General features: G+C 42.1%; 1 protein-coding gene across 2 annotated transcripts in view; it reads right to left on the reverse strand.

The window, feature by feature from the left end:
* Positions 1–11,719, reverse strand: part of Vang (Strabismus domain-containing protein Vang) — a 325,199-nt gene extending 313,480 nt beyond the window's left edge. Inside the window, exons 1-2 of one of the 2 annotated variants that reach the window (XM_070114798.1) lie at positions 11,703–11,719; positions 1,077–1,531 (exon numbers count right to left, since the gene is read on the reverse strand). The gene's annotated coding sequence lies outside the window, so the exon portion shown is untranslated. Of the gene's footprint in view, positions 1–1,076; positions 1,532–7,991; positions 8,011–11,702 lie in introns of those variants that run through there. The other variant, XM_070114799.1, reaches the window with a different exon arrangement.
* Between the last annotated feature and the right edge of the window lie 544 nt (positions 11,720–12,263).

The following is a 12,263-nucleotide window of genomic DNA, read 5'->3' on the forward strand; positions in this document are numbered from 1 at the left end:
AAGCCGGATATGAAGGAGCGGGCACGTGATCGCCCGCCTCGGGCGCGGCCGGATAAAGGCTGAGAATCAATGAATAAATGATAATGGAAAGAAGAGAGATAAAAAAATTAAGGTGATACAGACATGCTTACACACACACACACAAACACACACACACATATATATATATATATATATATATATATATATATATATATATATATATATATAGAGAGAGAGAGAGAGAGAGAGAGAGAGAGAGAGAGAGAGAGAGAGAGAGAGAGAGAGAGAGAGAGAGAGAGAGAGAGAGAGAGAGAGAAATAATCCACACCATTCCATAAAAGCCTGGCCCTCCCAACCCTTTACAACCCCCTTCCCTTCCACAACCACCCAACCCCTTAGGTGACACCGGAGGGCGAGTCGAGCGGGCGACAGTGACGCTTCGGGAATTCACCTTCGACGCTTCCGCTCGATGCTGGCTCCGAAATCGATAGCGGGTCGAAATCGGGATGATAAGGATTTCAGTGTCCGATTTCAAGAGCCTTATTTACGGGCTGATGGATGCGTTTCTTTGGTAAATATGAATTGTGGGGAGATGATTGGGAGATGTTGGGGGATGGGGGGGAAGAGGGAGGGAGGGAGTGAGGGAGGGAGGGAGAGAGGGAGAGAGGGAGAGAGGGAGGGAGTGGAGGAGGGAGGAGGAGGAGGAGGAGGGAGAGAGGAGGAGAGAGAGAGAGAGAGAGAGAGAGAGAGAGAGAGAGAGAGAGAGAGAGAGAGAGAGAGAGAGAGAGAGAGAGAGAGAGAGAGAGAGAGAGAAGGAAAGGAGGGAAGGATTAGGGGAAGAAGAAGAGAGAAGTGGAGACAGACAAACATAAAAACCTGATTATCCAAACTCATCCACCATATCAACAACTATAGACAGATAGGCACCCACACATTACCCATCCCAGCAGCCACACCAAACAGCCCCAACTAACAAGCAACCCAAAATTCACCTAATTAGCAACCAGCAGACTACTCTTTCCAGGTACATCGCCACGTCACGGAAACCAAGAATGAATCACCAACAAAAGGAAGCGTTACAGCTGCTAGTTTACCTTCGATGACTGATGACTTGCTCGCTGTCTTGGAGGTTCACCTGGTAAATTTAGGGTTTTTTGAGTAGCCTGAAGATTTACGTGTCAAAATACTTTTGGTTTGATTGATGATTATCAATGTTATTTGATCTTTATTGATTTTTGGGGTATTATTATTATTTTTCTACGCGAAGCACTATATTCTTCCTTTCTTTTGCTATTTAAAAAAATTCTCTGTGCTTATTCTTTCATTTCTTCACTTCATCACTGATGTAGATTTTATTTCTCTCCTTTTCACCCTCTTTACCTGTTATCTCACTCCCCCTTTCCAGTGATCACCCTTTTTCTTTTTTCTATTTCCTCAATTCACACTTCTATTTCTTACTTTCACAAACACTTTTCACTTTCTTGGACAATATTAAAAAACACACTTCCGATGATGCTATTCTTCTTGCTTCCGTAAACCTGGTGTAAACCTGTTAGAGAACAAAGATGATTAGTGAATGAGATAATTTGATAAAGAAAAAAATATATGTAAGAATAAAGCAACAGGCAAATAACTCTTTGCAAAGAAAGGTATTGAAGAGAAAGGAGAAAGAGACGGCGAGATCGGATAAGATAAGGGAAGGAGGAAGAGACGAGGAAAAGTATGGAGGAAGAAGAAGGAGGGTGAGGGGGGAAGAGGAGGGAGTGAGGGGGGAGTGGGAAGGAAGGGAGGGAGAGAGGAAGGAGGAGGGGAGTGGGGGGAGGAGAAGGGGGAGGAAGAAGAGGAGGAGGAAGAGGAGGAAGAGCTATAGGAAGAGGAAGAAGAAAAGTAGGGGGAGGTGGAGGAATAGGATATTATGGTTTGATATTTTATCTTATATGGCTTTCTTATTGTCTGCCTGTTTATAATGCCTTCTCTCTCTCTGTGTGTTTCTCGCTCCTGTCCTCTCTCTTCTTTTGTCTGCCACGGATATTCTATCTGAATATATCCATCCCTTTCCTTCCACCTTCCTGTCTTTCTTTTTATCTATTCATTCGTATGTCTGCTTGGTTGTCTCTCTGCCTCTCTCTCCTTCCGCCCCCTATGTCTCCCCTTCCTCCCTTCTCTTTCTCTCCTCCCCCCTTTCTCTCCTTCCCCTTCCCTCTCTTCCTTTCTCTCCTCCTATCTCCACTCCCTCTCTTCCCTTCTCTCCTTCTCCGTCCCTCCCCCCTTCATTCCCCCTACGCCCCCCTCCCTCTCTAGCTTTCTTCCTTTTCTATGTTCTTTTGTACCAAGTTTGTCTTATCAATTTAATCGACTCTTGTAATTTTTATCCGATAATTTCTCCTTCAACCTCCTCCAGATCCATTCAGGTTGAGAAGAAGCGTCTGGTAATAAAGTTTGTTTTTTCTTCTTCTTGTCATTTCTCTCTTTTTCATTATGATTATTACCATTCTTACTCTTGTTTATTGCTTTAATCTTCCTGGATTTTCTTCTTTTCTTTCGTCTTTCTTCTTTTCTTCATCTTCTTGTCCCCCCCTTTTCATTTTTATTCTTTCTACTCCTCCTTCTCTTTCATGCTTTACATCAATATCCTTATTCCATTTTCCTTTTCATCTTTTCTCCCTTTTCTTCTTCTTATGCCTCTTTCTCTGTTTTCTCCCATTTCTTATTCCTTCTTATCTTTCTCTTTCTTCGTTTTCTCCTGCCTTTTCTTCTTCCCTCTCCTTATTTTCTTCTAAATTCCCGATCTTCTACTTTTTCTTCCTCCTCTTTTTTCTCTTTTGTCTTCCACTTTTTCTTCCCCTTCTTTTATTCTTCTTCGTCTTCCCATTTTTTTTCTTCAACTTGATTCTCTCCCATAACGTAGACTTGGCAATAAGTAATATCTCATATTTATTTTCCATTTGTATCTCACCCTCTAACTCCTATTCCCATAAAACAAATAACGAAAATAAGTAACCCGGCAAATACAAAACAAACACAAACAAATAAATATACCTTTTGTCCCTAAAATACGAAAAACAAATATATATTCGTTATCCCTATTTGCCTTCTCTTAAAGAATAATATATGTGGATTTTTACGATGACAGGAAGGATTATTTCTCGCAGCAATAACAAGAAATAATCGCCCTTATGTTGCTCGTGATATAAAAAAGCCATATGTTACCGGCAAAAGAAAGAGGAATGGAAAGGACTGAATAAAAGAGGGTTTAGGAACAACAAGAATGCAAAATAGATATAAAAAAAAGAAAAAGAATAGGGAGAATGAGAATGGGTGATTAGTCTGTGTTAATTTATAAATTTGTGAGATTTTTCATTAATATCATGTGCTGTTATTCTGTTTCAACTTTTTCTGATATATTTTTTTCTTTTTTGTGTATGTATTCTGTTTGTCCGTTTGCTGTAATTGTTTCTGTTTTTTATTTTTCAAGAGAAAACGCAGATTGACTGGCAGGTGCATGGCGTAAGGAAAAGAGAAAAGGGAAATAAAGACGACAAGGAGATGATGAAGGAAGAGGGGGAGAAAAAGAACGAAAAGGGAAAGACAAAGAAGCAGCTGTGAAATTGAGTAATAGAAGGAGGAACAAGAAGAAAAAAAAGATGAAATAGAGAAATTATACGAAGAAAGCAGAAAAAACGGAAAAAGAAAGAACACAAATTAAAATAAAAACAAAAACAAAGGTAAATCATAACAATATTCATCATTACATAAAAACAACAACAAATGCGCCACTAAAAGTATTTGAATAACCCCATCAAAATATAGACATCAAAGCCGACCTAATGACTCGATAACAAACAAGAATAAAGGAAATCTGGTCAATTAACGGTCATGGCAGTGAAAACAAATGACGGTCGTCATGGAGCCCTTTGCCTGGTCAGGTCTATCTCTCTCTCTCTCCAGGTCTATCTCTTTCTCTTCTCTTTCTCTTCCATCTTCTGTTTATATGCCTGTCTGTGTCTCTGTCCGTTTGTCTGTCTGGCCGTCTCCCTCTCGCTCTGCCCACCTGTCGCTAATTTTCTTTTTTTCGTTTTGGTTTCTGTCTGTTTGTCTGACTGACTGGTTCGTCCTGTTTCTCTTTGGCTCTTTATTCCCCTGCCTGTCTGTGAGCTTTTCTTGTCTGTCTGTCTTCCTCTCCCTATGGCTCATCCCGTCACTCTCTTTTTTCTTTGTTTGTCCGTTTGTCTGTGTGTATCCATTCAGTCTCTGTCGCTCTTTATCTCTATATATCCTTTCATGTGTCTCTGTCTATCTGTCTGTTTCTTTTTCAATGATTAATTCTTTATTCCTCTCTCTGGTTCTCTACCGTTCTCCTTTCCTTCGCTGACCACTTCACCTTTCCTTTGCTTCCTCTTACTCCAGCACTTCCGTCTATCGTATTTCCTCCTCTCTATTAACCCGTATCACTACACATCGACCGGAAGTTGACCGCATCCTGTCACCTTCACCTCCACCCCTCCCCTCTTTCTTCCTTCCTGTTAACCTTTTTCTCCTTTCTTTTTTCCCCATTTTCTGTTTCATTTTCCCATTTCCTTTCATTTCCATCTATTCCTCTCGTTTACAATGTCGTGTTGCTATCATCAACACAGCCAAAATTATAAACTATTACCGTCACCATCATTATCAGTTTCATCATTATCATCCCTCAACATCGGCAACACAAACATCATAATATCATCAAATATTATCCCAACCAAAATTATCAAGTTTTTATTCCTAAGCATTACACATTATTTTAATTCTCCTTTCCTTCCTCCTCCCCCCTTTCCCCCATATTAAAAGCCTAACACACAACCTCAAAATGGCTGCAAATTTATCTCAACTCTTAAAACAGTTTTCAGTGTGGTGACCGGGTTCATTTTCACCGTCTGCTTCCACGGTGAGAATGGAAGGGGAGGGAGGAGGAGGAGGTGGTAGAGGGGGAGGGAGAGAGAGGGGAAAGGAGAGGGGGGAGGAGGGTAGAAGGAAAGAGGAGGGAGGGTAAGGGGAGGGGGAGGGAAAGTGAGGGGAAAGGAGTGGTGGAGGAGGGTAGAAGGAAAGAGGAGGAAGGGGAGGGGGGAAGAGAGGGGTGGAGGAGGGCAGAAGGAAAGAGGGGGGAGGGTAAGGGGAAGGGGAGGGAGAGAGAGGAGAAAGGAGTGGTGGAGGAGGGTAGAAGGAAAGAGGGGGAAGGGGAGAGGGAGGGAAGGGAAAGAGAGGAGTGGAAGAGGGTAAAAGGAAAGAGGGGGAGGAAGGGAGAGAGAGGGGAAAGGAGAGGGGTGGAGGAGGGTAGAAGGAAAGAGGGTGAAAAAGAGAGGGTAGAAGGGAAAATAGGGAGGCGAAAGAAAAGAGGGAAGGGGGTAGATGAAAAGAGGGAAAAAAGAAGTAGGAGAAGGGGAGTAAAAAAAAAAAGATGTGGAAGAAGGGGAAGAGGGGAAAGGGATGCGGTAGGAGAGGGGAAAAAGCGCAGATGGAACGGGGAATGAGGTGGGTAATAAGAAAAAAGGGGGAAGGAGAGGTAAAGAGGGAAAATGGGGGAGTGAAACAAAACAAGGGAAGAAGAGGGAAGGAGGTAAAGAAAAATGAGGAATGAGAAGAAGAGGAGAGAAGGGAGGAGGGAAAGAGTAAGAGTAATGAAGAAGGAAAGGATATGGAGAGGGGCTACAGACGAGAAAAGAATGAAAGAAGGTGAAGGCAGAGGAGGGAGAGGGCAAATTATAGAAAGAAAGAAGAGGTAGCTTAAAAAAATTAGAGAAAATCAGTTATCATTATGGATTTTTTTTTTATCGCCATTATTACTATTTTCCCGTTACCTTTGTACTGTTTTTCCCATTATTGTTATTAGCATTGTGGCCCGTTACCCACTATCGACTTCAACATAAATATCAATTCCTTTTCCGTGTTTCCCTCTTCATTCTCTCTCCATCACTTCCTCTTCCCCCTCTTATCGCTCTCCCTCCCCTTCCCCCATCTTCTCCTGAGAGCAATTTCGGTTTCCCTTGTTATCCCTCCCTCTCTCCTTCCTCTTTATGGCGTTTCCTCTTCGTTATATCATCCTCCTTCTATCGTTTCCTGTCTTGCCTCTCTTTCTTGACATTATTACGCTTCGCTATTGACTTGTGTTTTTATTTATTGCTCTTTCGTTCTCTCATTTTTCTCTCCCCTCAACCTTTTTGTCTCCTTTCCTCCAGTCCATATAATCTTTATCTATCTATCTGCTTATCTATTTACCTCTGTCTGTCTGTCTCTCTTCTCTTACACTATCCCTATCTCCTTCCTCCATTACTTTGATTTAACTTTTCTATTTAAATCGCCCCCCTCCCAGATGATTCTCTTCGGGATCTTCTAATTGGTTTTGTATTTCCTCCTCTGCGTCAAATTTCACCTCTCAACCCGATACCATGGGCTACTCTGGGCATGTGAGGATGTTTGAACACACACGTCATAAACTGAGTCTGTCTGAGTCTCTGTTTGTGTCTGTCTGTCTGTCTTTATATTTGGAGTCGTCAGTTCAGTATATTTTTGCGTATATCTGTTTTATTTGTTTATTTTCCCTCCCTCGCTTTCTCGGATTCTTTTTTTTTCACTCTTTTTCATCCCCCCCCCCTGCCCCACACACAGAACACACGCGCGCGCACACACACAAACACACACACTCGCACATACACACTCCCACACGCAGATATCGACACCAGCGTTTTCGTGGTCGCGTTTTCACCGTGAATGATTGACACGGACACTCCGCGTAACCTTATTCATACGCACACGGTATATCGTAACCCGTGAAATTTTCAAATTTTCTCAAGCACACCACGAAATCATTTTCAAATCTGTTATATTTTCTTATTCTGATTTTTGTTTGCGTCTCGCACACACGAGATGAATCAGGCTGTCATCTATTTTTTCTTTATATAAGTATTTTTTATTTCAGTTAGAATTTATTTGGTTTGAATTTCATATCGAATGCTTATTACAAAAAAGCAAAAAGAATGAAATCTTTTTCTTTCTCGACCACAAGAGAGGCGGATGAAGCTCTACGGAATATACACGTCACGTTTCGCACGACCCGAAAAGTTTGGGATGATTTCCGAATGCAATATCAGATTTCTTTTTTCTTGTTTTTCTTTCTTTCTCTCTCTCTCCTCTCTCTTTTTTGCATTATGATTTTTCTCTTTTTTAAAGTCAGCATTGCATGTTACACACTATAATCGTTTTATCAACAAGATTGATCAAGCAGCTCAACAAAGCCAAATGCATAGATTGATTTCACTCCACACACACATTTCCGTTACATCATTCACATATGTCTTACAACAATCTTTATCATAACTTATCACTTTTAAAGAAATTCACTAATTTCTTCACGACATTGTTATCTCACGTCACATATTCCTTTTCAAATAGAAAGTCAAAATAAACAGAACACAAAGATATTCCCGAATTAGCACAGGCGCGGACAGTCACTTTGCAAGGCGGTTACAGAGCAACATGGACACTCTGGACTGAAAAGGGACAACAAATAAACGAAAAAACAAAACAAGACTTAGTATCGCATCGGGGGAAAAAAGAGTGAAAGCGAAAGAGAAAAGGGGTGGGGGAGTAATTAGAAGAAAGATAAGAAGAGGAAGAACGAAATAAGGAGGGAAGAAAGTTAAGGAAAGAGAAAAGGAAGAAAATTAAATCGAGAAAGAGAAAATGTGTATATTTGCAATGTACGAAAAGAAGAGAGAGAGAGAGACAGAGAGAGAGAGAGAGAGAGAGAGAGAGAGAGAGAGAGAGAGAGAGAGAGAGAGAGAGAGAGAGAGAGAGAGCGAGAGCGAGAGCGAGAGCGAGAGAGAGAGAGAGAGCGAGAGCGAGAGAAAGAGAGAGAGCGAGAACCGTATCTACCGTATCTGAGCGCGCGCGAGAGTGAGGGAGGGGAGGGAGAGAACCCGTCCTCAGATCGCGTGAAATAAGGGGAGAGGGGAGACACACACACACACACGCACACGCACTACCGGCGACTGTGAGGGGAGGAAGTCTGTTGAGGAGGAGGGAGGGGAAAGGGGCGGTGCGTTTGTGTGTGCGTATATGTGGATGGGGGAAGGGCGGTTTGGGTAGGAGGGGAGGGGAGGGAGGCGAAGGGAGGGGTCAGGCAGCGTAGGGGGGGGGGATAACGCAGCTCTGAGAGGGGAGAGGGGGGAGGGAAGAGGGAGGGATGGCGTAGGGATAGGAGAGACAGGGTAGAGGGGAAGGGGAAGGAGGGACGGGAGAGGAGAGAGGGAGAGGGGAGAGGGGAAATGGAAGGTGGGAGGGGAGTGAGGGGAAAAGGGGGTCCACGGGGGGTGTTTATGGCGATCAATGCCTTTGCCAGTCTGACTCACGATGGGCGGAGCCAGCCCTGTTGTACGATTTTTTTTTCTCTTTCTCTCTCTCTTTCTCCTTTCTCTTGGCGTAACATCGTCTCTTACCGAATGCCACTGAATGAAACCCATCTCAATCAAAAGGCTTCATTCATATCCACCGGTCGGTATCAGAAATAAAGGAAGTTATCGTTCGTTTTTCGCGATACCTTTATCAAGTTGATTCGCTTACTCACGTAAACACGTGCTCCTTTCCCGCCTCCAGTCCGCGCATGCGCCCCGGACCCCCTCCCCCTCTTCTCAAGCTTCAAGTTTATGCGGGAAACTCTTCCTTGACAAGTCCTTTTCGAATCCAACCTTTTACGGATAACTGATAAAAAGCATTGAGTTCTGGAATTCTTCCCTACGACATGTTTCAAGAATAAATAATTTACGCCGTGTCCTTCCCTCCGTACACAGGCGAAAGAAATGAAAGACGCGAGAGAGAGAGATTGCGACCTCAAACTACTACGAGTCACGGACGTAAAATCATTTCTCTTCCATCAGCAGATTTAGATTAACAACAATATCCGTGGATAATTTACATACCATCAGATATAAAGTAAATCCTAATAGATGTTCCGAATTCTATAGGTCAATTTGTATGAAAAAAGGAAGTAAAGAAGAAAAAAGACTTTCCGCTCCGGATTCACCGATGTAAACAGATAGCGACCGTATCCCCTAACGTAAACAATGACCCCCAACACTGTACCCTGTGTGTTCTTCAATGGCAACAAAAACACGTGAAATCTGCCAGCTGCTTTTACGTCGTCCCTCCCTCTTCTCCCCCTCTCATTCTCCTCTCTCGCTCTCTCTCTCTTCCTCTTCTTTTCTTTCTCTTTCGTCCCAGTTATTTCCTTCTCCTTTTGTCTTCCTTTCTGTGTCCATCTTTTATTCGATACCCCTTTCCTTCTTCACTCCTCTATTCCTTCTTCATTTAAACTCTTCTTACGTTTCCCCTCTCCTACTTCTCTTTTTTCCCTCATTTACACTCCTCTCCATCTTTTTCTCTTCTCTCTCCTCCTCTTTCCTTGTCCCCTATTCTCCCCTTCTTTCCTTCGTTCTCCTATCTCTCTCCTTCTCCCTCTTCCCTCTCTCATTCGTTCCCTCTTTCTCCCCCCTTCCATATTCTCCTATTCTTCCATTGTATAATAGGTAATAGGGGAGGCAAGGTAACAGGAGAGACGTACATGACCAAATGAAGGCAAGGAGGATAAACAAGAGAGGGAGGAATGAAGGAGAGAATAAAGAACAATAATAACAGATTTAGAGGACAATAGATGGGTGGGGATGAGGCAAGGGGAGGAATAGGGAATGGAGCAGAGGGAGAGAAAAGGGGAATAAAGAGGGGAGGTTAGGGATTAGTGAGAACCAATAATGACAAGGCGGGGGGCGGTAATGAGGAAGAGGAGGAGGGAAAATTGACTTCTACGGAAAGCAATAAATGCTAAAAAAGTTAATAAGCAGGGAATGACAGAGGGTTAAACGGGGGAAGAAAGAGGGAGACAGAAACGGAGAGAGAGAGAGAGAGAGAGAGAGAGAGAGAGAGAGAGAGAGAGAGAGAGAGAGAGAGAGAGAGAGAGAGAGAGAGAGAGAGAGAGAGAGAGAGAGGGGGGGGGGAGGAAGGGCTAAGAAAGATAAAGAGAGAGAGAGAGAATTGCTTATATAAACGGACTAGGAGATGAAAAAAACGTATAAACGACGAAAGGGAAAAAAATGATTAATGGAATGAATATAAAATGTTCTAGTCTGCTCTACTATCATGTGATAGAGATAAACTTCACTTTCATTTTTTTCGTTCACCACTGTGCTTTTCGCTCCTCTTCTCTTTCCCTCTCGTTCTTAATCTTTCTCAGCCTCATCATTTATCTTTATGTACACGCATGTGTATATTCAAAAATAAACGTATCCTAACCGACACTTGCAGACGGACGGAGACACACACACACACACACACACACACACACACATACACACACACACACACACACACACACACACACACACACACACACACACACACACACACACACACTCACACTCACCGACACACACACACAAACAAACACGTGTGTGTGTGTGATGTTCCCGGACAGCAATAATGATACCAGGAACGATTGTACCGGGGGAGGAGAGAGAGGGAGAGTAAGAGAGAGGGGAGGTGGGGAGAGGAAGAGTGGAATGGGAGAAAGTAACGGGTTTTGATAAGGAGAATGAGGAGAAGATGAGAAGGAGGTAGGGGTTAGGGAGACCGAAGACGGGATAGCGGTGAGGGAGGTGGAAAATGAAACGAGAAACTAAGGGAATAGAAGGAAAGGCGAGAATTTATGGATTGAAGAACGAAATAAACGAAAAAGAAAGAGAAGTGCAAAGAATAAAATATGATAGAGACGATAAAAACTAGATCAACAAACGACTGGGACGGAAAAGCACGTTAAGGTAAGGCGAACGTATATAGGAGGAAGTGCTGGCGAGGATAATGAGTGAAGGGGAGAAGGGAGAAGGGGAGAGGACATTAGGGGAGACGGGAAAGGACGACGGGGGATGTGGGGAGGGGAGGCAAGGGAAGGAGAGCGCGGAAAGAGTAGAACAGAGTAGAAAACTGGGGAAATGTTGGGGGAAAACGGCATGAAATGATGGGGTATTTTCAGGGAAAAGTAAACCTAGGGGAAATATTTGGGGGGATTAAATTTATGAATGATATTCTAGAAAAAGAAAAGAATAAAGAGATGATTTTAGTTGATAGATTTTATACAAAAGAATCAACAGGTGGATCTGTCATAAATTTGGCGTATAAAAGTTCGAACTTAATTTATATCAACCTGGTCTTTCTTAGTTACTAAACCTGTAAGACATTTTGTATTCAATTCCTGTTTTCTTCTAACTTCTATTATGGCGAAATCCACATAGAATGGAAGAATAAACTTCTATATGAACTGGAATATGTAATAAGAATAGTACAAGTGCAACAAGTATTTTTTGTGCAACACCTAAATTAAGTCAAAGTTACTATTCCAAATAATTTCATCTGGACATAGGCCTACGTATTATTTTCAATAGAGAAATGGAGGTTCAAAACTAACAATATCACGGACAATACTCTAACCTGAGTGTTTGATATATTTTTTCACTGATATGAAGAATACCAAACCTGGTATGGGAAATTAAAAGCATAACATTCCTCCTCTGAAATAAAATTGTGGAAAACCCCACTCTCATGCGAGTTTTCAGGCTGATTTCAGGTCTCAGATTATGAATATTTCCTGGGTCAGACAACGAAATTATAGACAAATATATGATGCATTTCACTGGACTTACATGATCAAAGGAATCCGTTATTCGGCGGGAAATCGGCTAAAAATCGACATAACGAAACGAAAAGTTCGCCACCAGGCCAGGCGCGGACAACTACAAAACAACCTTTTTATAAAATCCACGGTTTCAATTTTCGAATATATTCTTAATTGTTTCAATTATTTAGACTTAGTATTTATTGTTCTTAATACTGAATTATGAGAGGTTGGTTATATAAATTTTTACGTTGTAAATATCAAGTATTAAACTAATGAAAGAATAAATCGATGACATTTATCAAGATCTGTAAGTTGCTGCGGCGAAGCCATAACAGTCCAGAGGAATATAAATAAACAAAGTGCACGTTTAGTTGATAATGTAGAGCCAGAGGAAAAAATCTGGAAATTGCATAGGTCAAAAAGTAAAGGGGGAAAGTAAATCCAGAAGGAAGAAAAGCGAGAAAATACATACCGAAGGGGATTTTTCGGGAAAAAGTAGTCAGAAGAAATATAACATTGAAAGAAATTACCAGAACTCTTTTCCAAGAATAAAAAAATCAGGGTCTGAAGGAAATATAAGGTAGAC

The sequence above is a fragment of the Penaeus vannamei genome, chromosome 36 (assembly GCF_042767895.1).
Source record: "Penaeus vannamei isolate JL-2024 chromosome 36, ASM4276789v1, whole genome shotgun sequence".
NCBI classification, from domain to species: Eukaryota; Metazoa; Arthropoda; class Malacostraca; order Decapoda; family Penaeidae; genus Penaeus; species Penaeus vannamei.